We start from the raw sequence: 15,840 nt of genomic DNA on the forward strand, positions 1-15,840 counted from the left end.
CCAACTGTCTTGGCCTTAATTAGTAGTAGTTGTATCATCTGCGGTAAGTATCATTCTGAAAACAAGTGCCCTCCAATCTGTGGGCCACCATTGAGCCTATTATCGATCGCTGGCAGCCCCCTACCCTTCTGCGCTACATTTAGAGCCCTGGGTCCTGCAGCTGCTCAGCCGACTCCACCTGTGCAGGTGAATGCTGGTATGAGCAGCCGCTTGTTGCTGAGAGCCGACTCCTCCACTTCGAGTCCGCAGCATGACCCTGCACGCTCTGTCGCCATCGCCAGCACTGTTGCTGCGCCTGTGCAAGCAACTTGGTGTCGGTGCCGTTGCTGAGTCGCTGACGTCAGTAGATATTCTACACGTTTTCACGGACAAAGCAAGTCGCCAGTGATGTCACCGATGAGGTTGATGACCCATATGTTTCCCCTACCCCACCATTCCCACGTCTGACAAAGATCAGTTACTCTATGTATAAAACAGTGGTTATTTCAAATTTTGGAAGGAAATTCAAAATTTTAGTGGGAAATTTTAAAAATAACTCTATTAAAAAATGGTTTAAATGGCTCTGAGCACTATGTGACTTAACTTCTGAGGTCATCAGTCCCCTATAACTTAGAACTACTTAATCCTAATTAACCTAAGGACATCACATACATCCATGCCCGAGGCAGGATTCGAACCTGCGACTGTAGCGGTCGCATGGTTCCAGACTGTAGCGCCTAGAACCACTCGGCCACTCCGGCCGGCTAACCCTATTCCGTTAGTGTGTTTTTAAGGCAGGAGGGTTGCTGACCCAAGTATAAATTGGCTCCCGGCCTCTGTGACCGAGCGGTTCTAGGCGCTTCAGTCGGGAACCGCGCTGCTGCTATGGTCCCAGGTTCGAATCCTGCCTTGGGCATGGATGTGGGTGATGTCCTTAAGTTAGTTTGTTTTAAGTAGTTCTAAGTCTAGGGGACTGATGGCGTCAGATCTTAAGGCCCATAGTGTTTAGAGCCATTTGAACTACTTTTTATAAATTGGCGGAAAATTCAGAATCCAATTGGGTGACCAGCACACAGAATCGAATACTTGGAATAGTGGCAGTGTCTCTATGATATCGCAGTCCAGCTCACACCTGTCAGGTTACTTAGCGTGATTTTTGGGCGTTTTGGCCGAGGCTTGAAATACTGGGACAGGCTGTGTGATAGCAGAGACAAAGGATGTTTTGTGCAGGTCCAGGCCTGTCTGCTGATCTACTTGACATGCTTTTCCTTATCAGGCTACTAGTAACTCAGTCGTTTATGGCCACTGCATACTCTAAATTTGGGTTAAACAAACGCTGGTGAGGGAACAATAAAGGCTTTCCGTTTCCATGCTGACGCCACTGCACTGTCCTAGTGCCTTCGCTGCCATCCCTGCTGCCAATCCATGGTAACTGATAGGTTTGTAACAGGCCATCTGGACAGTCCCCCCCTCCCCCCCCCCCATGTCCATGGTTAGTGTACACTGCACAGGCTGCACGAGCACAGCCAGTCTGATCCAGCATTGCCATTGTCGGTCTGTGAGCACTGTATCCGTCTTCTGACCAACACATCTTATCAAAATATTCAAATGTGTGTGATATCTTAAGGAACTTAACTGCTAAGGTCATCAGTCTCTAAGCTTACACACTACTTAACATAAATTGTCCTAAGGACAAACACACACACCCATGCCCGAGTAAGGACTCGAACCTCTTCTGGGACCAGCCCCACAGTCCATGACTGCAGCGCCTTAGACCGCTCGGCTAATCCCGTGCGGCTCATCTTATCCACTGGATAAGATCTGACTAGATGGTTTCCATCGGAGCCACAATACTGCGCTACTTGTCACGTCACATCGGTATCCCACCCTTTTCAGCCAATGGCAATGTATACTGGACGCCAACTGTAACAGTCCCTAGGACTAGTACAATGCTCTGGCGAGTGGTGGATCCACGGCTGCTCCTCTGTCAAGGCAGTGTGCCATTTTACTCCACACACAGTGATGGCCACTACACCCATTACTGTAGCTTTCACTACTACACTGCGTCTATCACGGCGTGCAAGTAACCTGACAGGTACTCGTGAGAATGGAAACTGTGATGTGTCATAACCTGCCTACTCTACTTTCACCCTGTTTATAGCTAGGATGTTTGTTTAAACCTTTTAGCTATTGCCACTTATGTTCACCCTACAGTCCGCTATTCACTTGGATGCGCTATTTAGTCAGTAAAGAGCCTTCCAAATATGTGTAGTTAACACATTTCTCACATGTTACTCACTCAACAGGAATTTGAGTGCTGCAGACCCACGAAAATCCTACTTCTCAACAATCTGTATAAATTTTCCTAATGACAAATGTGTCGGCGTCAGAGCAAGGCAAATCGTCCTAAATTTTCAGATGTAGTAGTCAAAGTTGGCAGAACTAAATCAGCAAATGAAGAATCTTGCAGTGATTAATTGTACATTAATAAGGTTTCGGTCAGACCGTCGCCCACCTAAACATTAAGTCGTGAAATCGGTGTGGTTCAACTGGTTTAGTCGTTGATTACACACAGAACTGTGGTAACACATCTATTAAAAACACACAATATAACCTTCTATCCCACAAAAGATTCTAAAAGTTCATTGCTGCTCTCATGTACACCTAAAATACACATATCACACACTTTCTGTAAAATAGTTACCTATTCTGAATCGAAAAGTCTCAAGGCCCCAGGAGTAAACAAAATGTCATTAGAACTACTGACAGCCTTGGGAGAGCCAAGCCTAAAAAAATCTACCATCTGGTGAGCAAGTTGTATAAGACTGGTGGAATACCTTCAGACTCCAAGAAGAATATTACAATTCCAATCCCAAAGAAAGCAGGTATTGACAGATGTGAAAACCATCAAACTATCAGTTTAATAAGCCACTGCTGCAAAATACTAACACGAATTCTTTACAGACGAATGGAAGAACTGGTCGAAGCCGACCTCGGGGAAGATCAGTTTGGATTCCGTAGAATGTTGGAACACGTGAGGCAATACTGACCCTACGACTTATCTTAGAAAATAGATTAAGGGAAGGTAAACCTACGTTTCTATCATTTGTAGACTTATAGAAAGCTTTTGACAATGTTGACTGGAATACTCTCTTTCAAATTCTAAAGGCGGCAGGGGTAAAATACAGGGAGCGAAAGGCTATTTACAATTTGTACAGAAACCAGATGGCAGTTATAAGAGTCGAGGGACATGAAAGGGAAGCAGTGGTTTCGAAGGGAGTGAGACCGGATTTAACCTTCTCCCCGATGTTATTCAATCTGTATATTGAGCAATCAGTGCAGGAAACAAAAGAAAAATTTGGAGTACGAATTAAAATCCATGGAAATGAAATAAAGACTTTGAGGTTCGCCGATGACATTGTAATTCTGTCAGACACAGCAAAGGACTTGGAAGAGCAGTTGAACGGAATGGACAGTGTCTTGAAAGGAGGATATAAAATGAACAACAAAAAGGGCAAAACGACGATAATGGGAATGTAGTCGAATTAAGTCGGGTGATGCTGAGGGAATTAGATTAGGAAATGAGACACTTAAAGTAGTAAAGGAGTTTTGCGATTTGGGGAGCATAATAACTCATGATGGTCGAAGTAGAGAGGATATAAAATGTAGACTGGCAATGGCAATGAAAGCGTTTCTGAAGAAGAGAAATTTGTTAACATCGGGTATAGATTTAAGTGTCAGGAAGTCATTTCTGAAAGCATTTGTATGGAGTGTAGCCATGTATGGAAGTGAAACATGGACGATAAATAGTTTGGACAAGCAGAGAATAGAAGCTTTCTAAATGTGGTGCTACAGAAGAATGCTGAAGATTAGATGGATAGATCACATAACTAATGAGGAGGTACTGAATAGCATTGGGGAGAAGAGGAGTTTGTGGCACAACTTAAAAAGAAGAAGGGACCGGTTGGTAGGACATGTTCTGAGGCATCAAGGGATCACAAATTTAGCATTGGAGGGCAGCGAGGAGGGTAAAAATCGTAGAGGGAGACCGACAGATCAATACATAACCAGAGTCAGTGGGATGTAGGTTGCAGTAACTACTGGGAGATGAAGAAGCTTGCACAGGGTAGAGTAGCATGGAGAGCTGCATCAAACCAGTCTCAGGAATGAAGACCACGACGACATAGTAATTAACTTCCTGCTTTTATCTTCCTGCATGTGAATGATGTTCTCATATAGAATTATTATGATTATTACTTGAATTTTACAAGCATGCAACTTGACATATAGTTGCAAGAAGTGTGTAACTCACATATTGCAAGCCGCCCATTGAGTCTCCACTACAAGTCCCCCATGACTTCACTATTACTCAGAAATGTAGGTTATATCATGGGGGCATGTGGGGCAGGGGAGGGTAATACAGGCAGTGGTGATACCTATTACGGCTCTTCAAGCATACTGATCATATTTATACATATATGGTGTATCAAAAAGGTACGGTTAAACTTTCAGGAAACATTCCTCAAACACAAATAAAGAAAAGATGTTATGTGGACATGTGTCTGGAAAAGCTTAATTTCCATGTTAGAGCTCGTTTTAGCTCATTTTAGTTTCGTCAGTATGTACTGTACTTCGATTCACCGCCAGTTTGCCCAATTGAAGGGAGGTAATATTGACTTCGGTGCTTGTGTTGACATGCGACTCATTGCTCTACAGTACTAGCATCAACACATCAGTACGTAGCATCAACTGGTTAGTGTTCATCACGAACGTGGTTTTGCAGTCAGTGCAATGTTTACAAATGCGGGGATGGCAGATGCCCATTTGATGTATGGATCCGCACGGGGCAATAGCCGTGGCGCGGTACGTTTGTATCGAGACAGATTTCCAGTACGAAGGTGTCCCGACAGGAAGACGTTCGAAGCAATTGATCGGCGTCTTAGGGAGCAAGGAACATTCCAGTCTATGACTAGCGACTGGGGAAGACCTAGAACGACGAGGACACCTGCAATGGACGAGGCAATTCTTCATGAAGTTGACGATAACCCTAATATCAGCGTCAGAGAAGTTGCTGCTGTACATGCAGAGACTCTTCGTGCTCGTAATGTGGACGGCTGTGAAACAATACGCCATTCTCCAGGGCTGCATCAGTGCATCAGGGACTCCACGCGACGGAGGTTGGATGCATGTATCCTCGCTAACGGAGGACATTTTGAACATTTCCTGTAACAATGTGTTTGAAGTCACGTTGGTACATTCTGTTGCTGTGTTTCCATTCAACGATTAATGTGATTTGAAGAGAAGTAATAAAATTACCTCTAACATGGTAAGTAAGCGTTTCCGGACACATGTCCACATAACATATTTTATTTCTTTGTGTGAGAGGAATGTTTCCTGAAAGTTTGGCCGTACCTTTTTGTAACTCCCCCATCTATCTTTTTATGATCGAGCAACAGTATGGTGAGTATATGTATAAAGGGTGGTCCACTGATAGTGACCGGGCCAAATATCCCACGAAATAAGCTTAAAGAAAACTACAAAGAACGAAACTCGTGTAGCTAGAAGGGGGGAACCCGATGGCGCTATGGTTGGCCCTCTATATGGCGCTGTCATAGGACAAACGGATATAAAATTCGTTTTTGTAAATAGAAACCCCCTTACTTTATTAAATATTCGTGTAGTATGTAATGAAATATGAATGTTTTAGTTGGGCCACTTTTATCACTTTGTGATAGATGGCGCTGTAATAGCCATAAACGTATAAGTACGTGGTATAACGTAACATTCCGCCAGTGCGGGCGGTATTTGCTTCGTGATACGTTACCAGTATTAAATGAACCATTTACAAATTGCGGAAAAGGTCGATATCGTGTTGATGTCCGCCTATTGTGATCAAAATGCCCAACGGGCGTGCGCTATGAATGCGGCTCGATGTCCTGGACGACATCATCCTAGTGTCCGGACCGTTCGCCGGATAGTTACGTTATTTGAGGAAACAGGACGTGTTCAGCCACATGTGAAACGTCAACCAAGACCTGCAACAAATGATGATGCCCAAGTAGGTGTTTTAGCTGCTCTCACGCTAATCCGCACATCAGTAGCAGACAAATAACGCGAGAATCGGGAATCTCAAAACATCGGTGTTGAGAATGCTACAGCAACGCCGGTTGCTCCCTTACCATATTTCTGTGCAGCAGGAATTGCAAGGCGACGACTTTGAACGTCGTATACAGTTCTGCCACTGGGCAAAAGAGAAATTACGGGACGATGTCAGATTTTTTGCACGAGTTCTATTTAGTGACGAAGCGTCATTCACCAACAGCGGTAACGTAAACCGGCATAATATGCACTACTGGGCAACGGAAAATCCACGATGGCTGCGACAAATGGAACATCAGCGACTTTGGCAGGTTAATGTATGGTGCGGCATTATGGGAGGACGGATAGTTGGCCCCTATTTTATCGATGGCATTGTAAATGGTGCAATGTATGCTGATTTCCTACGTAATGTTCTACCGATTTTACAAGATGTTACACTGCATGACTGAATGGCGAGGTACTTCCAAAACGATGGTTGTCCGTCAAATAGCTCACAAGTGGTTGAAGGGATACTGAATAGAATATTTCATGATTGGCGGATTGGCACGTTCACGTTCACCGGATCTGTCGTCCCCGGAATTTTTCTGTGGGGAAAATTTAAGGATATATGCTACCGTGATGCACCGACAACATCTGACAACATGCGTTAGCGCATTGTCAGTGCATGTGCGAACATTACGGAAGGTGAACTACTCGCTGTTGAGAGGAATGTCATTACACGTATTGCCAAATGCATTGAGGTTGACAAACATCATTTTGAGCATTTTTTGCATTAATGTTGTATTTACAGATAATCACGCTGTAACAGCATGCTTTCTCAGAAATGATAAGTTCACAAAGGTACGTGTATCACATTGGAACAACCGATATAAAATGTTCAAACGTACCCACGTTCTGTATCTTAATTTAAAAAGCATACCTGTTACCAACTGTTGGTCTAAGATTGTGAGTCATATGTTTGTGACTATTACAGCGTCATCTATCACAAAGCGAAAAATGTGGTCGAACTAAACCATTCGTATTTCTTTACATACTACACCAATATATAATAAAAAATGGGGGTTCCTATTTTAAAAACGATGTTGCTATCCGTTTGACCTATGGCAGAGCCATCTTGCAGGCCAACTATATTGCCATCTGGTATCCCCCTTCAAGCTAGACAAGTATGGTTCTTTGTAGTTATTGCGTTTGATGCTTATTTTGTGAGATATTTGGCTCATTCATTATCAATGGTCCACCGTATATATATATATATATATATATATATATATATATATACACTCCTGGAAATGGAAAAAAGAACACATTGATACCGGTGTGTCAGACCCACCATACTTGCTCCGGACACTGCGAGAGGGCTGTACAAGCAATGATCACACGCACGGCACAGCGGACACACCAGGAACCGCGGTGTTGGCCGTCGAATGGCGCTAGCTGCGCAGCATTTGTGCACCGCCGCAGTCAGTGTCAGCCAGTTTGCCGTGGCATACGGAGCTCCATCGCAGTCTTTAACACTGGTAGCATGCCGCGACAGCGTGGACGTGAACCGTATGTGCAGTTGACGGACTCTGAGCGAGGGCGTATAGTGGGCATGCGGGAGGCCGGGTGGACGACCCGCCGAATTGCTCAACACGTGGGGCGTGAGGTCTCCACAGTACAGCGATGTTGTCGCCAGTGGTCGGCGGAAGGTGCACGTGCCCGTCGACCTGGGACCGGACCGCAGCGACGCATGGATGCACGCCAAGACCGTAGGATCCTACGCAGTGCCGTAGGGGACCGCACCGCCACTTCCCAGCAAATTAGGGACACTGTTGCTCCTGGGGTATCGGCGAGGACCATTCGCAACCGTCTCCATGAAGCTGGGCTACGGTCCCGCACACCGTTAGGCCGTCTTCCGCTCACGCCCCAACATCGTGTAGCCCGCCTCCAGTGGTGTCGCGACAGGCGTGAATGGAGGGACGAATGGAGACGTGCCGTCTTCAGCGATGAGAGTCGGTTCTGCCTTGGTGCCAATGATGGTCGTATGCGTGTTTGGCGCCGTGCAGGTGAGCGCCACAGTCAGAACTGCATACGACCGAGGCACACAGGGCCAACACCCGGCATCATGGTGTGGGGAGCGATCTCCTACACTGGCCGTACACCACTGGTGATCGTCGAGGGGACGATGAATAGTGCACAGTACATCCAAACCGTCATCGAACCCATCGTTCTACCATACCTAGACCGGCAAGGGAACTTGCTGTTCCAACAGGACAATGCACGTCCGCATGTATCCCGTGCCACCCAACGTGCTCTAGAGGGTGTAAGTAAACTACCCTGGCCAGCAAGATCTCCGGATCTGTCCCCCATTGAGCATGTTTGGGACTGGATGAAGCGTCGTCTCACGCAGTCTGCACGTCCAGCACGAACGCTGGTCCAACTGAGGCGCCAGGTGGAAATGGCATGGCAAGCCGTTCCACAGGACTACATCCAGCATCTCTACGATCGTCTCCATGGGAGAATAGCAGCCTGCATTGCTGCGAAAGGTGGATATACACTGCACTAGTGCCGACATTGTGCATGCTCTGTTGCCTGTGTCTATGTGCCTGTGGTTCTGTCAGTGTGATCATGTGATGTATCTGACCCCAGGAATGTGTCAATAAAGTTTCCCCTTCCTGGGACAATGAATTCACGGTGTTCTTATTTCAATTTCCAGGAGTGTATATAATGTAAATGAAATTTACACATATAATATAAATTATAATACATATATATGTATATAATATAAATTTACATATATAATGTAAATGAAATACATAAAAATTCAGTGTGATCACCACCATTGTAATCTTCATCAGCATCATAATCATCAACACCGTCACCACTGTTTGGTGCATGGCTTGTAGGTTAGCCTTGGTCGTAGCACATGCCTTGCTGTGTATCGCTGACAAGAATTATCATATTCTTTTGTTAAGTATACATATAAATGACATCCGAAAATTCCGCACACACACACACAGACAGACACACACACACAAACACACACACACACACACACACACACACACACACACACACACACAAGCATGCACCATTCTCACCACTTTCTCCACATACCCACCCACACACACACACACACACACACACACACACACACACACATATATATATATATATATATATATATATATATATATATATATATATATATATATATATATCCTCTAAATACATGACATAATGTTCACTCACCATCCCACAGATGCTAGAAAAGCTGAAAATAGCCTAGGATTCATAACACTGACTATTTCTGAAACAGCAAGACAGACACTGGCTAAGCTAAACATCAATAATAAGAAACACATGCATATACGTAAACAGAGATACTAATGTAAACGGTCACCGCCATTGTCAGCAGCGTCCTGTGGTGGAGCAGTGTTCTCCTTCCAATGCTCAGATGGTGAAAATGGGCTAGGGTGTGGAACATTAACTGAGGTCATCTTAAACTGACATCATTCACTAACTGTGAAACAACATAACCATCAATAAGGACTGAATATATACACTCCTGGAAATTGAAATAAGAACACCGTGAATTCATTGTCCCAGGAAGGGGAAACTTTATTGACACATTCCTGGGGTCAGATACATCACATGATCACACTGACAGAACCACAGGCACATAGACACAGGCAACAGAGCATGCACAATGTCGGCACAAGTACAGTGTATATCCACCTTTCGCAGCAATGCGGGCTGCTATTCTCCCATGGAGACGATCGTAGAGATGCTGGATGTAGTCCTGTGGAACGGCTTGCCATGCCATTTCCACCTGGCGCCTCAGTTGGACCAGCGTTCGTGCTGGACGTGCAGGCCGCGTGAGACGACGCTTCATCCAGTCCCAAACATGCTCAATGGGGGACAGATCCGGAGATCTTGCTGGCCAGGGTAGTTGACTTACACCTTCTAGAGCACGTTGGGTGGCACGGGATACATGCGGACGTGCATTGTCCTGTTGGAACAGCTAGTTCCCTTGCCGGTCTAAGAATGGTAGAACGATGGGTTCGATGACGGTTTGGATGTACCGTGCACTATTCAGTGTCCCCTCGACGATCACCAGTGGTGTACGGCCAGTGTAGGAGATCGCTCCACACACCATGACGCCGGGTGTTGGCCCTGTGTGCCTCGGTCGTATGCAGTCCTGATTGTGGCGCTCACCTGCACGGCGCCAAACACGCATACGACCATCATTGGCACCAAGGCAGAAGCGACTCTCATCGCTGAAGACGACACGTCTCCATTCGTCCCTCCATTCACGCCTGTCGCGACACCACTGGAGGCGGGCTACACGATGTTGGGGCGTGAGCGGAAGACGGCCTAACGGTGTGCGGGACCGTAGCCCAGCTTCATGGAGACGGTTGCGAATGATCCTCGCCGATACCCCAGGAGCAACAGTGTCCCTAATTTGCTGGGAAGTGGCGGTGCGGTCCCCTACGGCACTGCATAGGATCCTACGGTCTTGGCGTGCATCCGTGCGTCGCTGCGGTCCGGTCCCAGGTCGACGGGCACGTGCACCTTCCGCCGACCACTGGCGACAACATCGATGTACCGTGGAGACCTCACGCCCCACGTGTTGAGCAATTCGGCGGTACGTCCACCCGGCCTTCCGCATGCCCACTATACGCCCTCGCTCAAAGTCCGTCAACTGCACATACGGTTCACGTCCACGCTGTCGCGGCATGCTACCAGTGTTAAAGACTGCGATGGAGCTCCGAATACCACGGCAAACTGGCTGACACTGACGGCGGCGGTGCACAAATGCTGCGCAGCTAGCGCCATTCGACGGCCAACACCGCGGTTCCTGGTGTGTCCGCTGTGCCGTGCGTGTGATCATTGCTTGTACAGCCCTCTCGCAGTGTCCGGAGCAAGTATGGTGGGTCTCACACACCGGTGTCAATGTGTTCTTTTTTCCGTTTCCAGGAGTGTAGTTGAATATGAATACGGCATTATCTTTTATTTCCTCAGATGGTGTGACCCGACCACTTTTAGCGAATGTGTTATATGTAATACCATCAACACAGTGTTTTTGAAAATACGTATGTGTTCTGGAATCTGACGCCATCTGGATGCATTAGCAGGGGAACTAAGACATTTGGTGTCACACAAGACGATGGGCCAGCAAGAATCCACCTAATTGTACTTTGCAGCAGTGTCCCATACTTGTTATTCTGTTTTCCTGAGGTTTTCTCAGACCAGTCAGTTGCAACGAAATCCTGAATACAATTGGGCTCCACTAGCATAGAATGAGCTTTATAGGATAAATAAGAACACAGACATCATACATATTTTTCACTTACTTCTACACATATCTCATTACCTATACATGCTCAAATAAGATCGCAATTCAGTGTCTTCGTCAAGTGTTGTAAACTCATTGTTCCTAGTAATGACGTGCAACATGCATCGAAACATTGAACTAAATCTTCTTCCATAGGACTTAGAATAAACTGCAGAAGGTCCCTTTACTCGGCCCATAATTTTCGTGGAAGCCATAGACGTGATACAGTTCCGTCTCTGGTCCAGTGCATGGTGTATAATGAAACTGCCATAAAACAAATTCTCGAACGTCGATTTCATTTGTTTAAAATTTTTATTTATCTCGGGAAGTCATTTGCACTGATCTCATGATCACGTAGTATCACTGTCGCTGTTTGAGAATTTAGAGCAAGAATGCCTGAAAAGGCTACAGAATTCTCATGCAGACTGCCTCACTCGGTACGTGTTAATATTATCTTAGTACCATAATGATGAGACTTTGGAAAAATAACTGCTAGAGTTAAATTCACGATCAGAGAGCATTCCAGCGCTAACAAATTTATATAAACTTGAATGTAGGGTGGAAAACGTATTCAAAATGGATATGTACTTCTGCTGAGACTGTTTTCTTTGGATTCCACCACAACTTCTGGAAGTAGGGAAATAAAATGACAGCCAGTGAAGTACACCTATACACATCGGCAAAACAGTGATGAAGCTTACATGATGTTGACTACCTAAGAGGAGCCTGACGTTTCGTGATGGTGATGTTAAGTTGTCAATCCCACATTGCAAAATGAAACTTGTTGTTGTGGTCTTCAGTCCAGAGACTGGTTTGATGCAGCTCTCCATGCTACTCTATCTTGTGCAAGATTCTTCATCTCCCATTATCTACTGCAACCTACATCCTCTGGATCTGCTTAGTGTATACATCTCTTGGTCTCCCTCTACGATATTTACCCTTCACGCTGCCATCCAATACTAAATTGGTGATCCCTTGATACCTCAGAATATGCCCTACCAACCGATCCCTTCTTCTAGTCAAGTTGTGCCACAAACTTCTCTTCTCTCCAGTTCTATTCAATTCAAGGTCTGTAAAGAAATCGCGTTAGTATTTGGCAGCTGTGGCTTATTAAACTGATAGTTCGGTAATTTTCACATCAGTAAACACCTGATTTCTTTGGGATTGGAATTATTATATTCTTCTTAAAGTCTGAGGGGATTTCGCCTGTCTCATATATCTTGCTCACCAGACGGTAGAGTTTTGTCAGGACTGGCTCTCCCAAGGCCGTCGGTAGTTCTAATGGAACGTTGTCTACTCCCAGGGCCTTGTTTCGACTCAGGTCCTTCAGTGCTCTGTGAAACTCTTCACGCAGTATCCTATCTCCCATTTCGTCTTCATCTACATTCTCTTCCATTTCCAGAATATTGTCCTCAAGTACGCCGCCCTTGTATAGACCCTCTATATACTCCTTCAACCTTTCTGCTTTCCCTTCTTTGCTTAGAACGGGGTTTCCATCTGAGCTCTTGATATTCTTACAAGTGGTTCTCTCTTCTCCAAAGGTCTCTTTAATTTTCCTGTAGGCAGTATCTGTCTTACCCCTAGTGAGATAAACCTCTACATCCTTACATTTGTCCTCCAGCCAATCCTGCTTATCCGTTTTGCACTTCCTGTCGATCTCATTTTTGAGACGTTTGTATTCCTTTTTGCCTGCTTCATTTACTGCATTTTTATATTGTCTCCTATCATCAATTAAATTTAATATTTCTTCGGTTACCCAAGGATTTCTACCAGCCCTCGTCTTTTTACCTACTTGGTCCTCTGCTGCCTTCACTACTTCATCCCTCAGAGCTACCCATTCTTCTTCTACTGTATTTCATTCCACCATTTGTGACAATTGTTCCCCTACGCTCTCCCTGAAACTTTGTACAATCTCTGGTTTAATAAGTTTGTCCAGGTCCCATCTCCTTAAATTCCCACCTTTTTTCAGTTTCTTCAATTTTAATCTACATTTCATAACCAATAGATTTTGGTTAGAGTCCACATCTGCCCCTGGGAATGTCTTACAATTTAAAAGCTGGTTCCTAAATCTCTGTCTTACCATTATATTTTCTATCTGATACCTTCTAGTATTTCGAGGATTCTTCCGTGTACAACCTTCGTTTATGATTCTTGAACCAAGTGTTAGCTATGATTAAGCTATGCTCTGTGCAAAAATTCTACCAGACGGCTTCCTCTTTCATTTTTCTCCCCCAATCCATATTCACCCACTATGTCTCCTTCTCTCCCTTTTCCTACTCTCGAATTTCAGTCACCCATGACTATTAAATCCTCGTCTCCCTTCACTATCTGAATAATTTCTTTTATTTCATCATACATTTCTTCAATTTCTTCGTCATCTGCAGAGCTAGTTGGCATATAAACTTGTCCTACTGTAGTAGGTGTGGACTTCGTATCTATCTTGGCCACAATAATGCGTTCACTATGCTGTTTGTAGTAGCTTACCCGCATTCCTATTTTCCTATTCATTATTAAACCTACTCCTGCATTACCCCTATTTGACTTTGTGTTTATAACCCTGTAGTCACCTGACCAGAAGTCTTGTTCCTCCTGCCACCAAACTTCACCAATTCCCACTATATCTAACTTTAACCTATCCATTTCCCTTTTTAAGCTTTCTAACCTACCTGCCAGATTAAGGGATCTGACATTCCACGCTCCGATCTACAGAATGCCAGTTTTCTTTCTCATGATAACGACGTTCTCTTGAGTAGTCCCCGTCCGGAGATCCAAATGGAGGACTATTTTACCTCCGGAATATTTTACCCAAGAGGACGCCATCATCATTTAACCATACAGTAAAGCTGCATGCCCTCGGGAAAAGTTACGGCTGTAGTTTCCCCTTGCTTTCAGCCGTTCGCTGTACCAGCACAGCAAGGCCGTTTTTGTTAGTGTTACAAGGCCAGATCAGTCAATCATCCAGACTGTTGCCTCTGCAACTACTGAAAAGGCTGCAGCCCCTCTTCTGGAACCACACATTTGTCTGGCCTCTCATCAGATACCCCTCCGTTGTGGTTGCACCTACAGTACGACCATCTGTATCGCTGAGGCACGCAAGCTTCCCCACCAACGGCATGGTCCATGGTTCATGGGGGGAGGAATTACTATACAAGAATGCAATTCACAGTTATACTTATGCCGTTACATAAGGGAGTGGAAACACCTTAGCAAAAAAATCTACAGTGCCGCACACAACACAAGAAAATTGAATTACCAACTACCAGGACACATCCTCTTTACCATTCATAATTGAAGTAGGTACTATGCTCACTTTCTAAACGAGCCCTGGCTGATTATGGAATGAGCAAAGAACTTGTTAATGCCAAGCTTGACACAGCTGAGAGATACATGTCATACAATTGCCTAGAAAGGTATACTCTAGTTACTTGACTCACTGAGATTCATGCAAACACCTCTAAAGGAACTTACCGAAATGATGCATCAAGAGAACTTACATTTCACTCTAGCAGCACACTTACTGAAACAATGCATCAAGAGAACTTACATTTCAGTTAAGCTGCATTTCTTGATGATGCAAAGTTCCAGCTTGGAAGAAAGGAGAGGGTTTCCCCATATAAATAACTGTATTCATGGGAGAAAGCATATGAAACCAAACTGCCAGAAGTAGCCCCATTCTCCAGCAAACTATCAGGCCCTGCCCTACTAGAGGCAGAATATAAGCATACAGTGAATGTATGGCAGGAGATCGACACCGCTGATTTATAGGAATATGCAAAACATTATATGGACATGGTTGTCTGCTTACTTTCAGATGTTTTCAAATGATTATAGAATGTATGCATGGACACATAGGGGCACGTAAGATCTGAATCCTTCCTATTACTACACTGCAATGAGGCACTTGTGCGACACTATGTTGAAAAAGACATATATCAAAATTGAATTTTCGACCGATGATGACATGTTTTTGCTTTCTGAGCATGGACACAGTGTCCATATCCATGCCAAGGCAAATGATCCACAGAAGTGTGAACAGCTCGATGCATATGATGATTTAAGTTACATCATGTACTTAGATGTTAGTAAATTACACAGGTAAGCCACATGACAACCTTTACCATATAAAAGGTTTTGTTACACAGTTCACCAGACTGGATGAAAACATCAAACTTGTGTGAGCAAATTCTGAAATAGTGTATGTTTCAGAGGTATAGTTAACATATTCTATTAGTCTGCATGACCAGCACAGTGGTGTTCCGTTGCATCCAGAGCACTGAGTTCTGAAAAACGGTTCCCATCCCATCCTGATGACAACACTGTGAAAGGTATGGGCTGATTCGATCAGGATAGAGCCAGTGAAAAATGTCGATAGTTCCCAACCGCAAGTTTGGACGAGTAGTACATCTTCGAGTAGTAAGATCTTTGACAGCTAACAGAGCTAGGTG

Source organism: Schistocerca cancellata, chromosome 8 (assembly GCF_023864275.1).
Source record: "Schistocerca cancellata isolate TAMUIC-IGC-003103 chromosome 8, iqSchCanc2.1, whole genome shotgun sequence".
In the NCBI taxonomy this organism is placed as follows: Eukaryota; Metazoa; Arthropoda; class Insecta; order Orthoptera; family Acrididae; genus Schistocerca; species Schistocerca cancellata.